The sequence below is a fragment of the Gastrolobium bilobum genome, unplaced genomic scaffold (genome assembly GCF_033153095.1).
Source record: "Gastrolobium bilobum isolate Gb01-03AN ecotype WA unplaced genomic scaffold, APGP_CSIRO_Gbil_v1 utg21002, whole genome shotgun sequence".
In the NCBI taxonomy this organism is placed as follows: Eukaryota; Viridiplantae; Streptophyta; class Magnoliopsida; order Fabales; family Fabaceae; genus Gastrolobium; species Gastrolobium bilobum.
The window spans coordinates 38,399-58,944 of record NW_026898688.1 but is presented as its reverse complement, the minus strand read 5'-3'; the positions used below and the strand labels follow the sequence as shown (position 1 = coordinate 58,944).

At 36.8% G+C, this 20,546-nt stretch overlaps 2 long non-coding RNA genes across 2 annotated transcripts; both read right to left on the bottom strand.

Annotated features, from left to right (window-relative positions):
* Positions 1–8,838: 8,838 nt before the first annotated feature.
* LOC133318409 (uncharacterized) lies at positions 8,839–11,210 on the bottom strand. The gene is made up of 4 exons (XR_009752465.1): positions 10,506–11,210; positions 9,694–9,767; positions 9,544–9,608; positions 8,839–8,971 (listed from the first exon to the last, which is right to left on the bottom strand). It is a non-coding gene; the product is annotated as an uncharacterized LOC133318409 (long non-coding RNA).
* A 1,767-nt stretch (positions 11,211–12,977) lies between these two features.
* On the bottom strand, positions 12,978–15,635 carry LOC133318408 (uncharacterized). Its single transcript, XR_009752464.1, has 3 exons — positions 15,055–15,635; positions 14,082–14,152; positions 12,978–13,309 (listed from the first exon to the last, which is right to left on the bottom strand). It is a non-coding gene; the product is annotated as an uncharacterized LOC133318408 (long non-coding RNA).
* Between the last annotated feature and the right edge of the window lie 4,911 nt (positions 15,636–20,546).

The window sequence follows — 20,546 nt, the reverse complement described above, 5'->3', positions numbered from 1 at the left end:
GTTCACCCAATAAATCAAATGCAAGCACTCTGGTCAACCGCGCTAAAATGTCCATTATGACCGTTTTAGCGCGATGCTGCACAACGTGTGCGCAATTCTCTGGACATGGACGCTAAAACGCTGGTGAACAACCGTTTTAGCGCCCTGTCACTTAATTTGAAATACACGGTTTTCCCTCACTCCTCTTCATTCTCACTTTACACTCATTCAATTGCTCTTCTCCTCTCCAACTCGCGAATTTGTTTTGCATCTCACTTCTCCCTTCACTCCTTCATTTCCTCATAATCACAACAAGGTATGTATCCATATCTTCTTTCCTCCCATCCTTTTGAATAATTCTTGTTTTTATTACATATTGCCTAGGGTTTTCACAATTTGAATTCATGAACTACATTTATAGTTAAATGTTTATCTTAATTAATGTATGTTTTTGTATGTGAATTCATATTGTTTTTCAATTCTTTTGGGGCAAAGAGGCATCCCCACACGTTTTACACAAATGAAGTTTCACACACGCACACAAGGTGTTTGCTAAAATTCCTGACCCAGAAAAGCAAGGACGCTAAAACGCTGGTCACCCAACGTTTTAGCCCTTGTTCAGTTTTTACCCAGAAAAGCACGGACGCTAAAACGCTGGTCACCCACCGTTTTAGCGCTTGTCCAGTTTTTTACACGTTTAAGGCCAGGACGCTAAAACGCTCAGTGTGAACGTTTTAGCGCCCAGGCCCTGTTGCATGCATATTTAAAAGGGTCTATTCATGGGCATTGTGGGGTATTTGCTTGAATGTTTTGGATCCAATTCCACCATTAATTCCATTCTAAATCTGGGAATTGGATCCATTAATTCAAATGCCATACTGATTAATTATGTTGATTTTCAGGATCATGTCAACACCTCCCCCCAAGAAGTCTGGAAAGAAGAGGTCCAGGGAACCTCGGGCTTTTGCACCTACACCTCCACCTCCTACTTATGATGCACATTTTTGGAGGAGTGCTGAACATGAGGCTCGTTACAGTACCAAAACTTCTTCCAGACCATTTGTGAGGGAGAGGAAGTTCATCTTGGAGAAGGATGAATATCCTGAGTTTCAGTCCCAGTTGGTAAAAAGGGATTGGGTTACTTTTGGTGAGATCCTGGTGGACAGCAGCCCTAATATAGCAAGGAAATTCTTTGCTAATGCATATAATGGTGATCAGGGTGGTAAGAGGACTTTCACCAGCTGGGCAAGGGGCAAGAAAGTGAAATATGACGCCCATACCATACAGAAGCTTCTGAAGATCAGGCACTGTGATTATATTGACCATGCCAGCTGTGATTTTAAGAAGAACTGGCAGAAGATTGAAATACCACCTAGGAGACAAGACCCAGAATTTGAAACTTGGACCAAGATGGGGGCAGCTGAGCCTATTCTGCAAACCATAGCCAAGCCTGGTGAAACATGGGAGACGACCAAAGATAAGGTCAATCCTAAATTGCTGTGGTTGAGGCATCTAAATGGTGAGGCCTGAGTCTGGTTCCATTTTGTAGTTTCCAATGTCATGCCCTCTTCTAACCAGGCGGAGGTAATATTGATGAGAGCTGTTTTGATCCATACCATCTTGATTAAAGGGAAGGTGGAGCTACCCATTCTTCTTCAAGACAGTATATATGATATGGCTCATTATGATAGCAGCACTTCTGCTTTGGGTCACTATTCTCTGATTCAGCTTTTATGCCAGAAAGCTGGAGTGGATGTTACTGATAATGGGGTGCCAATCAAATTGCATCCTCCAATTGATGCAAAGATGATCCGACAGCAGTTGAAAATTGGAGGAGAAGGACCCTCTGGATTGCAACCTGGCAGGAAGTCCATGACTGAGGAGGATTCTGAGCTTGAACAAAGGCTTAGATATGGGGAGCAGTGGCTGGTTAACAATAATATTCGATTGGGTCATTTACGCCGCCGTCTCAAGTTCATACAGACGAGTCAGCACTCATTCCAGACATATATGATAAAGATGATGACCGATATTTGTGAGGCTCAGGGTTTGGAGCCAGCTGTATTCCAGCCTGCTATTTATCCACATTCTGAGGAGGAGGACGCATTTGAGGCAGATGTCCGCACCTATTATGATACTCTGGCTACCGCGGGTGTGACTACTGATGCTGCTCCTCCTGCCCAGCCTTCTGCTGCTGCTACTTCTGCCCAGCCTTCTGCTGATGCTGCTTTTGCCCAGACTGCTACTGATGCCACTGCTGATGATGATCATATTGCTGGTGATACTTCTGCTATGGATGAGGACAGGGATGCTGATGCTGATGCTATTTTCTGATGATGAGGAGTCGACTGATTAGATTTCTCTTGTTGTTTTTCCATATTTTCTATTTTTCTGGTTTTATTTTGGTTCAGTACACTGAGATTCCCTGTTTTGATAGATGCACATTTTGAAATAGTACTGATGTTATTTGATTATATGTGAATGTGTTTCAGAAATGATCAACTGCTATTTTAGATTTAAATTAGTTGCTGGGGACAGCAACGTTTAAATCTGGGAATGGGGTGTGAATGAATGACATGCAAAATTCCATGGAGATATCATACAGTTTGATGATGACACACAGTTGATGAGCCACAAACAGGGAAACATTTCAATCCTTTCTTATTAGTTCTTGTGTGATGTAGTTAGGTAGTTAGGTAGTGTAGTGTTGTATGTATAGAAGTTGGATTTTGGGTGATGTGATGTGAAATTCCATGAGGATAGGATAATCAAAGTCTTACATGATTGATCAAATTCTAGGATACAATCCTGAATCCTTGTATGTGTTCTTAAATGACATGATTGCATGACTCATTCTATGTGAAGAGTAGAGAGATCAGTTTTGATGTATATAGAGGTAGTCAAGCATGCACTCTCAACTGCGAGGAATTGAGCTTATACAGAAATTTTTTTCAGAGAGCACTTCACTGTATGATTAACTCTAGAACTTGCTTTGTTTCTCGCTTGAAATGGTTCATGATTTATAAGGTAGAGTTGATTGAGGCATTCTCTTTTGAACCAAATGTTCCCATTGCATGAAAACCTTAAGCCTGAGTTTGTTGTTGATAAAATCAAGAGATCCCAGTTTTCAGATTACATGTTTCAGATAAAGGGTTAATGGATGAAAGCTTTGTATGGAGAAAGGTGTTTCTGTAATGTATAAAAATGCAAAGTGTTGAAAATTTGGAGGAAAAGAAGAAGAAAAAGAAAAAAGAAAGTAAAGGCACAAAGTGCTTGGTTGAGTAAAGGGAAAGAAAAGGAAACAAGGAAAAGTGGGAATTAAAAACACAAAGTGTTAGAAAGAAAAGGAGGAAGAAAGTTTTAGAAAAAGAAAAGCTGTAGAAAAGGTGGTGAAAATAATGAATAAAAAGGAATAAGAGAATGAGAAGGATTAAGGAGCACATAGATAAATTCAACTGTGATTCTCCTCTTATCTGAATCTGATTCATCTAATCCGAACCCTTCTGCAACATTAAATCTTACCTTTAGCCAAACCTCATGCCAAGACATTTCCTTCCTCCTATACAGAATCCTATTCCTAACCAAGCCATACCACCAAAGTCTCTTTTGATCTACTTTATGGATCAGTTTCACTGCGGAAAGTGAGAAGATGAGCAAGCTTATGATAGTTTAAGTACAGTAAAGATTGAGTGATGGGTACACCCTTAAACACTAGAGTGCAAAAGAGTTTAATTCTCACAATTTTTGAGAAGTTCCTAGTGAGGGGGTGTTTTGTGTTGAAAGTATCTGTATTTCATCTTTACTGATCTGTTGAAAGTCATATGATGAGATTGGGCAAGTCATGGGAAATAATAGATTGCTTGGTTGTAAGATTGTATCATGGAATGTTGATCTGTCATAATTCAAATCCATCCTCATAAGTTCCATTTGTAGGAATTTCAAGTCCTTCTCTGTTTTTAAAGTTATTGCTGAGGACAACAATATTCAAATCTGGGAATTGTGATAAACCCTTAGTTCATCAGGTTTTTCAGCATGAATTAGTATCAATTTGTGTGATTAAATGATGGAAAAAAAGGTTAATGTCCTAGAATGTCCTCAACTACAAGTTCAAGAAGCTTTATTGAGAATTTGTATTCTTCTTGTAGGAAAAGCAAGCTAAAAGGGCAACTGGAGAAGGAAGAAGATTCTAAAGAGGAGAAAAATGCCTAAGTGTTGAGCGCTAAAACGTCCACACAGAACGTTTTAGCGCCCTGCTGCAGAAAGAGGCCAAAACTTGCTGGTGCTGAGCGCTAAAACGTCCACACAGAACGTTTTAGCGCGCTGCTGCATTCCGAGGATGAAAAGTTGCAGGTCTTGGGCGCTAAAACTTCCTGTAACAAGCGTTTTAGCGCCCTGATGTTAGAAAAAGCCTCTGGTCTCCAACGCTAAAACGTTCAAACCAAGTGTTTTAGCGGTGGAGTCAGTTGAGGACAGTTGAGCATTCACAAGGCGTTGACGCTAAAACGGCCATTCATGAACGTTTTAGCGTTCAAGTTAGTTGAAAGCAGTTGGGCATCCGTCAAGCATGGACGTTAAAACGCTCATTCTGAACGTTTTAGCGCCCATATTAAATTTCTGTTTTAAATTGTAAATCTATATAAGGCAAAGGCCTTCACATTTTAGAGGATCTGGAGTTTCTCTCTCTCTCTCCTACATCAGATTTTCTGATCTGACTTCTCTCTAAAATTCTTAGGACTTAGTCTTTGTATTAGTTAGTTTTCTATTGTAATTGCACTTGGAGATTGAAGATTCACTACATGGAAATGGAGTTTGATCTTTCTTCTCTTATATCTTCATTAGTTATGTCTGAGTAGAGTCATTGTAGTCTGAATTCAATGGAACTTAATGATATTCTTATGTATGTTTGATTAATATGATGAAGTGTTTTTCATGTGTTGATATGATATTTTATGATTCAATTCTTTCTACTAAGGGAGGAGTGTAGAACAGGAATGTTCACACTACTCCTATATCTGACAATCTCATCATCAGGATTATAGTACTCAAGGAATTGATGTTATAGTTCTGATGTAATCTTAAGACCTTAGTATTTCATGCATGTATTAAGAAAGGAATCACCAAGGGATTGGGGTTTCTGATTAATGTATGTATCAGGGTAGTAAGGGATTACATCTTGAGGATAAGTAAAAGGTTGATTAACATCACAGGAAAAAGAGTTCATCATATGATCAGTTTACATGAGTTTATTGTTGAGGAAAGTTGTAGTTGTTTTCTGACTACTTGTTTTTATAAATCTTAATTCAAATTTTTAGTATTAGATTAATTTACCTTTCAAATCAACTTTCTGGTGACAAAACATTTCATGATTTTTACAAACCTTTGTGTAATTCAAATTAGTTTTCTATGGTTCATTGGTGTTTGAACACAAATCTCTATGGGAACGATCTTTACTCATCATTTTATTACTTGTACGACTAGTACACTTGCTAGATCCGCAACAGGCATCGATCATTCCAGCTTCGTCGTATCTTGTTTCCCTATGCTTCCCTACTTCACTAAATCCCTTGCTTTATCCCGTTTTAAAGGTTATATTATGTCGTTGATATGCATCGAAGTGAGCCATTGGGCGGAGTATTCTCCAGAACCTCTGGGTTACTGAGTTATATCCGTATATCTCACCCCGCTTTGGGGCCTTTATTTCAGGTAATGGCTGTGGTGCTGGAGCAGCGGGCAAGAGGCCCGTAGGTTGAGCATGAGGACTTATGTTTATTTTTCATTTTGGGGTCATGGGGCCTAGGCTAGACTTAGGACTTGAACATCATATTGAGTTAGGATTATGCATTGTATCATTGATGTTCATGTCATATTTTGTCTAAGTTTAGCCTATGTTATTACATTTCATTTTGGAGGTTTTACATTGTACTATTTGTAATTGAAGTTGTAAATTGTAATATGTTCATTGGAGGCTTGATGTAATAGTGATGCATGTATATGATGAAAGGGCAATAGGCCTATTCTAGGATTTGATTTATGTTTTATGTCAAAGAATTGCATGCAAAGGAATTAATGTGATTGAAACGGTTTAAGATTTGGTAAAGAGATGATTAAATGGAAAAGTAAGCTAATTGATATAAATTGTGAAGGGTTGTAAGAGCACCAAGGCATTGCTGGTCCTTGTGTGCCACCCATGTCTATTAGGTACATTTGAGGTTAGATAACACACATTTAAAGGTAGGATTTATTAGAAAAACAAAGGAAACTCTGAAGAAATTTCTAGAATTTGGGTAAATTTTGGGAGAGCATATCTCCCTCCGCAGAAGTCCAATGGGGACGTGCCATACGCTGTTTTAAATCTTGAGATGTGTTCTACCTTGTGTCAAAATTTGGGAATTTTTGGGTTGCACGCAGCCCTGTAGAAGCCTGTGGACACGGAATTTCCAGAACGCACCTGTGCAGGGGCGGTTTCTGGCAGTTTTTGAGAATTTTATTCCTGCTTCGGTTCTTGGTCAAATTAAGTGCATGATATGTAAAATTGAAGATTGAGGTGTCTAGTTTACTATATAACAATTTGAGAGAAATTGGTTGAGTGGAGTTTCCATAATAATTGACAGAGTGAAGGCTGTTTGGACCCAGTTTGAGGTTGGCTGGCAGATTTGCTTGTCTAACTTCAAACGGTGATATCCGGAGCAAACGAGAACTTTATGACTCATGTGGTAGCTCGTTAGAAAGAGAATTGAGTGTAGAATAACATACTAAAAGATGAGGAGCGCACGTCATGCGGTTTATCCGCAGTAATTGAAATACCGAACCATGTTCGGGTAGGTAGAAAACGTAAAAGTGAGATTTTAGCTAAGTGGGTTTATGGGAACCCCTTAGTGACTTGAGAGAAGTATTTTATGATATATAGATAGTTTAAATAATTATTCCGCAAAGAGTTTACAGTTTCGGTCACCGTTTTTATTTATTACGCTTTATTATTGTTTTAAATGCTCGCGTAATAAAACGGAAAAAGTTTACTCGCATTTTATAAATGAATTGTTGTGATTGTAACTGCACTTAATACCATAATTAATGTTAACAATACCGGTGTACAACGGGCTGTTACACCAAGTAAGGTGACTTGCTCACCAAGTTATTAAAGCTTGCTCGCTAAGTTATCTTTTACAAGAAGCCTTCTCTCTTTTTCTTGATGACTGCGGCCTTATGACTATAAATAGGCTATCATCCAAGAGCATTTAACTTCTTCTTTCTTCATGGTTTAGGCGTATTCTAGAGAGAAAAGAGTGAGATTTTCATCTAGTTTTAGCTACTTTTTTCAAAAATCATATTTCACGAAACTTATAGTATAAGATCTTACGATCATAGCCTTGGTCTTAGAACATCTATAGGAGTTCATATGAGTGAGATATGACCACTTAAAGCCACCAGCTCCTTGTTGCCTCCTTGAAAAAGGATGTTTTTTTATGTTCATTCGGTTCTAAGATGATTTCTAGGTCCTGTTAACCTATCTAAGTTATAAACTCTCAATTTCTACGGTTAGAATTCTTAAATTAAGCTTCTATCTATCAAATTATGGGTCTTTTATGAAAATGATTTTTAAGAATTCATATGGTCTTGTGTGATGGTTTTTATGAAGTTTTAGTGTTTGGTGGCATATGTAACAGCCCGTTGTACACCGATATTGTTAACATTAATTATGATATTAAGCGCAGTTACAATCACAGCAGTTCATTTATAAAAATACGAATAAAATTTTTCCGATTATTACGCGAGCATTTAAAACAATAAAAGCGTAATAATTAAAAGTTGTGACTATAACTATTAACTCTTGCGGAATACTTATTTTAACTATTTTTACATCACACTTTACTGATTATAAGTTACTAAGGGGTTTCCATAAACCCATTTAGCCAATTTCTCAACTCTACGTTTTTACCTCTTCAAACATGGTACACTCATTAATTTTCTGTGAACACACCGTTCACAGCCAGACCTTCTTCTCAGATTATATTTTTGTCTTTCTTAATTCCCTTTCAAACAAGCTATCACATGCTCAATTCGGAGCTCGTTTGCTCTGGTTATCGCCGTTTGAAGTTGGACAAGCAAAACCGCCAACCAACCCCAGAATGACACAAAACATACCTCACTCTCTGAATTACTCCACTGAATCCACTAATCCAATTGCCCTCAAATTTTTACACCAAAAACTAGACACCTCAATCTTCGACTTGATATATCATACGCTTAATTTGACCAAGAAACGAAGCGGGAATAAAATTCCCAATACTGGACCAGAACAGCCCCTGTATCAGAGGTACATGGACAGTCTGTGTTCCACAATTTCTACAGAGCTGCGTGCAGCTCAGAATCTGCCATATTGTGACACTATGTAAGGGACATCTCAATCTTTAAAATGGAGTATGGAACGTCCCTATCGGACCTCTGTGGAGGGAGATATGCTCTCCCGAAGTTCACCTAAAATCTGCCAATTCTACAGAAAATTCGTCAGAGTTTCCTTTGTTTTTCCTTAAATCTCCAAATTTACACAAGCTCACTAATACCTCAATGTACCTAATAATCCAATGGGTGGCACACACAAGGACCAACAATGCCTTGGAACACTTACAACCCAATTCAGTTTATATTTATTACACAGTTTATACTATAATGCTCACTTTAAAATCCTTAACTTGTTTCAATCACAGATCCATTTACATGTCATTTCTCAACATAAGCTTATAATCATCATCCTACAATAGGCCTAAAGCCTTTCCATCATATTACATCAATATTCATGCATACTTACAACATTTCATTTAAATATAATAACGTACATATTCATAACTTGAATTTACAACTTTAAACATAACTTCGAATGAAATAATAACTAACTAGACTCAGGCACAATATATATCATGAACAAGTAATGATAATGCTTCCATGACTCATCCTACGGGCCTCTTGCCTGCCACTCCTGTGCCACTACTACCTCCTGAAATAAATGCCCCGAGACGGGGTGAGATATACGGATATATCTCAGTAACCCAGAGGTTCTGGACAAAACTCCGCCCAATGGTTCACTTCGATGCATATCAATAATATAAAACAACCACTTTCAAAACGGGATAAAGCAAGGGATTTAGAGAAACTGGGGAATATCGGGATATAAAATACGACGAAGCGGGATGGTAGCTACCAATACCACGCAACGTCCTCGGCATATATAAGCCTACGGGTATCATCCAAGGTGTGTTCCAAGAACCACAACCATGATGCCCCAACCATCCATATACACCCGAGACGTTCCTAGTGTGCTCCTATCCGGATCACACACCACGACCCTAGGTCAACTGGAACTCCCTCTCGGAGACCTATCTAGTGGAAGTCTGAAACGCTCGAAGGCAAAAACTGTCTACTGGCCAGAGACTCGGTACATAAGTACCCATTGTGATAATGCATGCATGCTCATGATGTTCTACACTACTCATATACACTTCCTACTGTTTCCATCAACTGGCAAGGTGGAACAGAAAAGGGGAACAAGCCCCAGTACCAAGAGGTTACCTTAATATGCCTCTTCACTAACTCCACAGCAGCTTATTTTCCAAACTTGTTTCTCAACAGAATACCTACACAGAGGACATTCCCTAATTACTCAAAATTCATATAAACTCATGAAATTTACATTATACTTGCATTGGTTCCTCCACTTACCTCAACTCACTTGGTCCATGACAAAGGGCACTCTTCCGATTCACGGTTCGGGATTCAAGTCGACGTACGGCAACCTATACAACCATATACAGTTATCAGTATACGCCAATTTCCATTAGAACACGAAAACACAAAATCACCTCCCCTCCCATTGGAAGGTTCAGCCAAGCAAGGCCATTTTTCAACTTTATTTTTCTAAATTTTCTTTCTCATTTTATTACACGTTCTTAGGTTGCCAATAGGCTAATTCAATTGTCGTTTTTCCGTTTTACGTCTTTTAAGCATCGTCTTGCTAATTAATCCACTCTAGGTCCTTTTATGTACCTAAACACCACTTATTCTTTTCCATTGATTCTACCACTTTTCAACCACCACACAACCCCTTTTAATACCATTTAATTACACAACATGTCATCAAAGTAACTTCAACACATCATTTTCTTTCTTTTCCCTATATGGCCGAATTCAACATTGTTCTACCTCTAAGGAATTTCCATTAATTCTTACAATTCCAAACCTCAACCAATCACATTATATCATCATATAATCATGTCACAACTCACCAATAACCTCTTACACATTTCCAAAAATTCATGTCATGACCATCACAATTATTTCTAATTTAAAAATCCATCTTTTTCCACTAAATTTTTCATGGCATTTCTAGCTTTAATACATCATTCTAAGACATTATCCTCTAATACACATTTTTCAATTGAGCTCTCTAACATCACACATCAACCAATCAAAGTTTAGGGTTCATGAATGTCAACCACAATCAAACCATGTAAATGAGATGGAAATATACTCACAATCAAGGCTAGATGTTAACCCAAGACTCCTCCAAGCAATGGAAGCTCAAATGACTCCATGAATATCCATTTTTCTTCAAAGGGTCGAATCTGAAAATGGCTTTGATCTCCCCAAATACACGGTTTCAAGGCTCAAGAGTGGTACCAATGTGTTTAGAAGGTGTTTTCCATCAAGATTCAAGACAAAAATCGTTGGATTCGGTGGAGAAATGGCTAAGTTGTGAGGAAAAGAAAATTTTGCCCAAAAATGGAGGGGGAGGGGCAGCAGCTCGGTTTTGTCTGAAAGGGGAGGAGAGAAGGTGATGATGAATAGTGGTGATGAGGTGGATTAAGTGGATTTTAAGTGGGGTGGGTCTCACGCCACCTCACGCGATTTAGAACTTATCCGAATTTCTCTACGATTCCACTAAACATCCGTAAATTCACAACCTATTTAGAAACTCTAATTTTTAACCTTAACCATTCTCCTTTAATTATACTTGATCAGATGAATCCGGAGGTTTCCGGTCGTTCGGAGAAAACACTGTTTTAAGCTATTGTGCGCGCCGTTGGCACGCTTCCCCAAACTAACTTAATTCCATCAATTATTATCCGAAATCATATTTCCTGACTTTATAAACCATTTATAACTCATATTTGAAACCTAGAGCTCAAAACTCAACTGGCACGTTTTACGGTGCAATCGTACCGCGGTATTTTTACCCGCGAAAAACACTATTCACTGATTTTTCTGAAACTTGTCTATCCACTCAATTTTTCGTTCTGAATCCATTTCTAGGGTTATTTTTATCATCTTAGACCTTCTACTCAATTTTTATCTTCCTAGGGTTGCGTGTTGGCTAATTACCGTTTTGTCCTTTCTTTGTATTTTAGCCTAATCTTCAGGATTTTTCACTAATCCTTCACTTAATTACTCCCTTAATATTTTAATATTTGATTTTGAATTGCGAGGTGTTATAGCATAAATAAATTTTAAGAAAATGATTTTTAATATAAAGACTTGTCTGGTGGCATAAATGAATAAGTATGATTGTGTAAGTAAGGAAGATTTCGAACTATGCATGGAAAACATAGATTTCTTCAATTTTAAGAAAGTTTTGGGTTAATATTTAATGATGTCCATGTTTATGTATTTTAGTTTAGAATCAAGAGAAGTGAGTTAAGCGGACCAGTTTCGAGTAATTAAGTATAAGGAAAGCTGCTTACAGGTAAGCTTTTGGTTTAAGGAGTTTTCTCTTTTCTTGTTGATCCACCATAATCCAGTGGGATGATGGTTAGGATATATGTATGTTTGTATGTTTTATATGTTAGATACTTAGTATAGTTGCATTCATGTAGATTATATGATATGATAAGTATGGTTCTTAATCAATGAACAAACTCCGTGCAAGGACTCTGGTTCTCGAAGATTATGAACACTCCGTGGGAGGACTTTAGTTCTCGAAGATTATTGTGGACTGGTCAAAGTGAGAAATTACGCTTTGGGAGTTCATAGACTGGTCAAAGTGAGAAATTACGCTTTGGGAGTCTTATGATAAGTTATGATATGTTTATATGATGTATGCTATACTCTGTATCTGACCTTTCATGCAGTAAGTGAACTCTTGGGAGGAGACTGCTCCTTAGATCAAGAGTTTATTCTCACCCCGCGTTATGGGGACATATTTCAGGTACTCTAGCAGTAGCAGGAGAGCCCACTCAGGGCAAGAGGCCAATGCAGAGTGGTTAGAAGATAAAGTTGCATTAGTAGTTTTATGTATGGACATATGTTATAGAAACATGATTAGATATCATGCATGTTATAGTTAACATCCATTATGGTATAATGGATAGGCATATGTAGCCTATGAACAAGTTTATATATTGGATGTTACTTTCAGTATGTATTTGGTATGAGTATGATATTACAGTATAATATATGATGTATATTCAGTTTCATGATTTTGTTATGATTATTAATTATGATTAAAGGAAAATAATTAAGAACATTGTACAGGTATGGGCTGTACAGATAATAATAAGCGATTGTGTGACACCCTCCCCTGTACGCGTCCAAGGGGGTTGTCTGCTAAGCGGATTAGAGTCGTAACGAACTTAAATTAAACACTGGACTACGTTTTTAAGTCATGAAATAAAATCTTATACTTAAATCTGGTTGTACAAAAAAAATCAAAGTAGAACTTGTTAAAATTCATAGCTTGCGGAAATGACAGTTTTCCAGAAAACCTTTCTGTCTTGTAAAAATCGTATCAATTCGAATTCAATAGCTTAAAAAAATCTTCTTTGACACCAGAAAACTAGACATTCAGGACTTTACATGCATATAAAAATCATTTCATTCAGAGGTGTTTAGCTCCCGAAACATAACTCGCAAGGTACGAGGTAATTTAGTGAAAATGTTCCGAAACTACTTGACTTGCAAAAATCATATAAATTCGTGCTTACATTCTGTGGACATAAACTTTATATAATATGAAACTAGACATCTGGGGCTTTAAGTGCATATAAATTATACTCCAATCGGAGGTCTGTAGCCCCAGAAACGGAACTCGCAAAGTGCTCGCGAAAACAGTTTAAAAGGCAGAATTCAAAACGTACATAAAATATTTTTGCAAAATATGACCAGAATCTTACAATTTACAAACTAACTATAAAAATCCAAATACAACAGATTAAGGCATGTTCTAACATTTTCTTCCAGCATCTCAAAATATTACAGCCTACTAGAGTGATCAGCCAACAATCAACAGAAACAGCATGTCATCATCAAAATTCCCAAAACAGCAGCAACAATTAAACAGAACCTATCCAAGTCAAATACTTCATCAAACGCTTTTACGTCTCCATGCAATTTATAAAAATTGAGCCCCCGAAGGGGTGAAAAAAATCCCAGTAGTGTGATAGCAATACCATTATTGCCACAATATTAGTCTAGGTATAAAATTCTAAAACAGTTGCATCAACATATAATTCAGAACAGATGCTATCATATAACCAGAGTGCGTATATAACGCCAGAATACTAGTCAAGATGCGTATATAATGCCAAAGTACTAATCAAGATGCGTATATAACGCCAAAGTAATGTACGTTCATAGCACTGCAGTGCACGTACTACTAACAAGCACATTGGAGATTCCATAGTGGCTCCTCAAGAGGATTCCAACTGCGACCTATGCGAACTGAAGCCAAGTGTCCCATACCCTGGTACCGAAGGGATGCCTATATGATGCGTGCTCAAACGTATGCTTACTTTTATTATATACTTCGGTTTCCAAAATGAATGCATAATGTTGTATGCTATGACATGATTGTCTTTACACACACATGAGAAATGCAGTTTTATGATGTGCATATGCATGACTAGATCATAATCATAATAGCATATATTTCATGTATTTTTAATACCGAGCTGCCGAATAACAAATACTTCCAAAACAGAATTTCCATCATGTCAAGTCCAAGGCAGATTGCAAATCATATTTAATAAATACGAATCCAAGGCACATGTGAGCAACAGTTCAAAATTCCATACGCTAGCTAATAGTCACAATAGGTAATACCACCTAACACTTACCTTGGTGTGTCCAACTTTTTAATCAAGCGAATCACCAAAATTCAGTCCACTCACTTAAGAGTTAATCGCACCTAAACAATGGATACCAAGTCAGAATTTAAATCTTTGTTTCCTATGATTTACAATTAATTTCCATACTCCTTTACTCTTGTATTTACCCGAATTTCCAAATACATATGCTAGATAATTTTCTGGTTTCCGTTTAATACGCCCATTTGATAACAATGCAAGAAAATCCAAGTTCCCTTATACCTTTGGGTTCGGTTTAGGCTAATATTAGGTGTTCCTAATTTATTTAGTTAAACAATCATTCCTACAATTCCTAAGGTGTGCAAGAGGGAACCTATAAGCATGCTGCACACTTCAGTTTAACTCATGTAAAGCTACTAATTTCATTTCTAATTCAGTGGACAGCCCAACACTTTAGATAGAGCTACTTTTCCAAGCTCACAGTCCGATCTTTTTGTGCTAGAAAGCACCATGTTTAAGGGCTGTTTAAAATGAGCAGAAACAGAAGAATGGAATAAAAAAATACAAACCGAATGCTCTGTGTACAATGCCGTTGACATGGGCAGAAACAAGAGAAGTGAATAAAATTTTACAAACAGAATACCTTAACATACAAGGCTGTTCATAAATGCAGAAACAACATGAAAGGACAGAATTTAAAGGGAAAGATAATAGCCAAAATAAATTGTCCTCCTACATGTATGTGGGGGCCAAACCGTGAAAACAAGGAGCTATTTCCATGCTCACAAAATTCAGTTTTGGGCTTACCTGCATTAAATCCTAGGCTGTTCTAAGGGACAGAATTTAAAGGAAAGAAAGTTTCCACAATACATGTCTTCCTATCATGCAAGAGGGAGCCGAACCATGAGAGCAAGAGGTGTGAATGACTAAGCAACTATTCATTTAAATTACGTATACAGGCCGAACCATGAGGTGAAAGAAGAGTTTGAGGTTGGGACATTACCTCCTTGCAGTACCGAACGCTAGCCTATCCATTACGAAACAGCAGCCTCCCACCTCCAAGGCTCCAAGCAAATCATTTCAGTTGCATGCAATGGAGGGGATGATCCAATCACGGCAGCATTATACACATGCAACAGGGAAAAACTCAAATGGAACTGATCGAAGTTGTGAGACGCGAGGTGCTACCAAAATTGCCTCACCTCCTTGCATTGAGTCCACGGTTGAACCAGAAAAGAGGAGGAGAACATGGTTATGAATTTGCTTGTCTCCTCATGTGGCTTCACAGATTTGTGGAAGGGGTGAAAGGAAGAGGATACAGACCCGGTTCTTGGTGCTCTCCTAAGAGCACCCACGGTTGGGGAAAGGAGGGAATGTGGTTCACGGTGGTTCTAAATTAAGAGGATAACTCAGCTTGATTGTTCGCTTGCAAGCGCATGGGAAGAGGGAAATCTATATTGTTTAACACTAGGCTGAACCAAAATCCAACAAGTAAACTTATCTACTCTATTCAGCGCACAAGAGAAGAGGGTGAGGGGAAGAGTATTGCTTGGCTGGTTACTCAATGAAGAGATAAGTATTCAGATTTTTGACCAATGTATAAGCCTGCATCCAGATTTCCAGGATAATATAATGGATGAGTATAAGGAAAGGCATTTGGGCTGGAACAATACCCCTACTATAAGCTTGGACCGTGGCCCATTGTTAATGAATGGGATCTAATTCATCTTCCTATGAATCATAAATTTCATGTAATTACTACGTATTTTCTAGGATTTTATTAGGAGATGTAATTTAAAAATTAAACCTATATATCCCACACCTACCTGTAGTTCAATTTCATGACATGACTCCACACTTCCAATTGCAATTTAAATAATTTCTTAACAATTTCCATTTCATGTGACCACTAGGTAGTAGCTAATGTTTCTATATACAAAGTAATTAAAAGTATTAAAATTCACCCTACCCTAGTGATATGTATGTAAATCGGGTTCAAGACATGCATTCACAATTCTAATGGCAATTTATATTAGCTCCTAATTTTCACGGGATGTTACAGATTGAATAAAGAATTAAGTGTGGCAATACATATAAAAAGAAAAGAGAAAGTTTACTCACCTAATTACACTAGGTAATGGTAAAATGCAAATAAATTCTTCCGCTAAAGCAATTACACATGCGCTTATAAGTACCATATGTAAGTTAACAATCCAATTGTGAAATTGGGGCCTTACATAACATATTTCTTGCAATGGACGTGTGGTGTCATTGAGCCCTCATGATCGTGATCCCTATCACAGATCCTCAATGTGACACCCGTTCCATTCCAAGGGCTTTATCCAGTTACTCATATTCAATATTTGAGACATGCAATATGAAACAAGATAAAAAAGTGCTTTTATTCATAAAATTTATTTATAACAATAAAGAAGTACATGGGTTCATCTGACTCTCAGATTCTGTCTAGGACACCCATGTACTAACAAAGGTCACTTCCATAATCAGCTTTACTATAGGTACTATGGTCATGACATCCCATCTACATCCCAATGGACTTTTTAATTATTATCACGATGAATTGGCTCAAACATTTGCTCTTATAGAGTGTTGACAACTATACATTGTAAAATATGATTGTGCTGAGAGTGGAGATGCCTATAATGAAGTGTTAGGGTATGCAAAAGAAAATCTGTAACAAAGGAGCTATGCAGCTAATATCCCAACATAACTCAAATCACAATCCCAAATGGAAGGCCAATCCTAAAAATTAAAAGACAATATTCGCTTAACAAACGTTAATATATGTTTAGTTTACGTCAATGCTATATAAGCTAGTGTTTGAAACTAGGAAGCTATATCCCATTCTAAGGGAGAACAAGTAGGTTACAGTCGAAATAAGAAAAATGTAAAAGGATTCAACTAGTGTTGTAAAACCTGGATCGAACCAGCCTGTTCAATCCCAAAACCAGTAAACCAGTCATGTGCTTGGACCGGGTATCATATTGGATCAGACATGCACATGAATCGGTTTGACTCAGTGCGACTTGACCAAGTTTAGCTAAACCAAAAAAAAAAAACTCATCAGTAATGAAATAATGAACTTCGGCAAGCATTCCTACTCTGTTTCCTTGGTGTCTTTTGAGATTTAGGCATTCGCCAATAAAGCCTTCTTCATGATACTTTTGCTACTGGCAAGATTCAGCTCCTGATAGTAAGAAACTCTTTCATGAAAATTTACTTCATGACATGCTCTAGAGGTCATATTCGCACCTCTCTAAGAGTTGTTGTGTTAGTTCACCATCCACCACGAGAAACAATATTAAACAGGGTATTTTTTATTGGAAATAAGATTTAGTTGGGAAATTATAGAAGTTGTCAAAGGTGTTGAACCCTAAAGGCTTGAATTGTAAAAGATCTTAAGCTTTGATGATAACAAAGTACAAGCAAGCTCAATTTGCAAGCACAATGACGAAGTCAGGTCTACAAGTCCCTAATAGAGTAAGAAGACGACTGCAACACTCAATAAGCAAAAGAAAACTTAAATTAATAAAGTCAACTCAAAAGTCAAATTTTCAAACAAAATGAAGACCAAGAAAGTCAAAGCCTGAAGCACAAGGAAGTGAGCCAAGTCAGAAACTCAATAAATTTGAAATACTATATTAGGTATGGAAAACAAGAGAATGAAGATTATTGCGCTTTCTCATCAAGGAATACATACATAGTATACTTCAATTTGCATTTGAGGAACCTCAGTAGTGCAATCATGCATACTTGATCACACATACACGACACTATGCTATACATAGGCTAGACAATTTCTTTCTTGTGTGAGAAGTCATTAGAAACCATATGGAGTTGAATTGGATCAAAAATTGTCTTAATAGGCACTTATATTCTGTCGTTTACCTTAGTAAAATAGGTTATTTACCCGAGTAAATATCATAAGTGACTTACTCGAGTAATTGTTGAACAATTTACTCCAGTAACCCTTCAAGATTTACCTATGTAAATCGCTAAGTGAAAGCTAAAAATTGAAGATTTCAATCTCCAACGGTTATAAAACGTTAGTATATCTATTATCCTCCTATATAAACATGTCCAAGATTTCTAAGCATGAATTAACATTTGTTTACATTAGATTACACATAATTTGAATTGATTATCATTTAAAAGCTATTTTGCATACTTGAGAGAGAAATCTCCTTAAATCTTCGTTCTTCATTTCTTTTGTTTTTTTGTTTTTGTTGGATTGAGAAGTTGTTTTTTATCAGTTTTGGATCAGTTTGTTGCTGGAAGTTGATTTGAGTGATTGGAGATATTCTATGTGTATAGGTTGAAAGAGTGACCAATATTAGTCAAGATTATCGTAAAACTCCATTGTAATTTGGTTTCTCATGCACCAGTAGTAAGTTTTGGATTTATTGGTTGTGCAACGACAGTCTGATAGCTCTCGTATGGTTTGAGGGTAAATCAAGATAAATTATAGTGTCTAATCTTCTAACATTTAATTTTTTTAATTTCTGCATTTGATTCTAATTTTACTGCATTTTAGACTTTGACTTAATTTATTCTTTACCAAATTTAATTTATTTCTTGTGATTTGGGTTGAGGGAAATGGTTTCTTGTGGAATAAGTTACTACAATTCACCTCTTCTTGTGAATTGAAGACATTCGTTATTAACAATAGGATGGCTAGAGTGTGGCCTTAGGTGGCTTAAATTTTATTAAAAGATTAAATGGAGTTACGTTAATAGAGGCCGCGATACTTGTGCTACCTACATATATATCTACTTCAATTCATTATACTGTTGGATATTGACTATCCATCTCCACTTTTTTCCATGACAATTTAGGGTGTGCATGACAACCATTCTGTTCCTCAGCATTGTTTCTGAGATGAAACAATTTTTTCTAATTGTGTGCCTTGGAAGAGTTTTGAAAATCAAAATTACGTTTGTTCACACATTTTATTTTAATTCTGAGAATCAGAATTATGTTTGTTAACAAACAAATTTTATTCCGCGAATCAGAATTACTTTCATAGATTCATCAACTGTATAAAATAACAAATTGCAATAGATTTTAACCAAAATGCCAACATTTCATATTTAAAAAAAAATTATCTAAAAAATTATAATGTTTTATTATCTAAAAACCACAGTGCAAAAATAATTGATGAAATAAGGGTTTCACCGAGGCAGTGGGAGTGGGTACCGAAGGTGGTGGCTGGCGGAGAATGGAGGAAGGTGGTAGGCTTGGACGATGGAGGTGATGGAATAAGTGTCGTTGTGCGAAGAAGGTGTTTAGACGGAGTAGTCTGGTTGTGGTGTTGATTGGACAGTGAAGAATATGGTGGTGCAGTAGAGGTGAGTTGGACGGATGGCTGTCTTTGGTGGCTGGGATGGTTTACCGGCGATGAAGCTTCCATGGTGGTTGTGGATTTGTTCGCCGATGGAAGAATGATGGTTTTAGATGTTTGGGTTTAGTTCAAGGAAAAGGAAGAAGATGGCGGCAAGGGGTTTTGGAAGGTTTCAGTGTGGGTATGGGTCACCGGCAAGAGTGTGTTTGCCAGCGCTGATAGAGGTCGAAAGTTGCAAGTTGTGGCTTTTTGTTGGAATTGTGGGTCAGTTGAAGAGGATGGGATTTGGGTTTAGGAAGAAGAGGGTGGGGCTATAAGGGGAAGAAAGGATAAGAAAAAAAAAGTCATTCTTATTTTGTGCCTAAAAATAGAGAAGCTAAAAAAAATTTATTCTTTTTTTTTCCCACACACAAATTGAACCGGTTCATTCTCGGAAAAAAAAAAAAATCAATTTTTGCCAAACACTATTCCTATCTGTTTTTGTTCCCGAGAATAAAAATTGAAAAAAAAAAAAATTAATTCTGGGTCATCCACATTCTTATATTTACAAAATTTAAACATTTTGAACCGGTACTTATAGGTGTAATCTATTGTCGAATAAATATATGGGGTTTTGTGACTAGTATCAGCCTTTACTCTTTACTCTTTCATACATTTAGTTAATGGTGAATTTTTGTTTTTAATTATCAAAACAATATATAGTTAAATATTAGTGCTATCAATAAAAAAATACATCCAACTAAATTTAAGTTATATATAAAAAGAGAGTTATTTATATTATGTTGTGTATTAATTTTTTAAAATTTTGAATATGAATTTTAATGTATTTTACATATTTCTAATTTAACCAGTTCAACCACTAACCCACTGATTAAACTAGCAATGAAGAAGGACATGTATTTTATACGATCACAAGATAATGTATATGCAGCAAAAGCTATTCATGCTTAGAAACAAATGTTAATTTATGCTCCTATAACCTTTGTCCAAGATTTGCAGTAAAGTAGGTAATATTTTATGACAATTTTATTTTAGATGAAATTAATGCCATTTTCTAATTATTAGAGGTTTCTCCTGTACCCCTTGTTAGTCATGGAACACTATTCATTCAGAGTGATTGATCTTTGCACTAT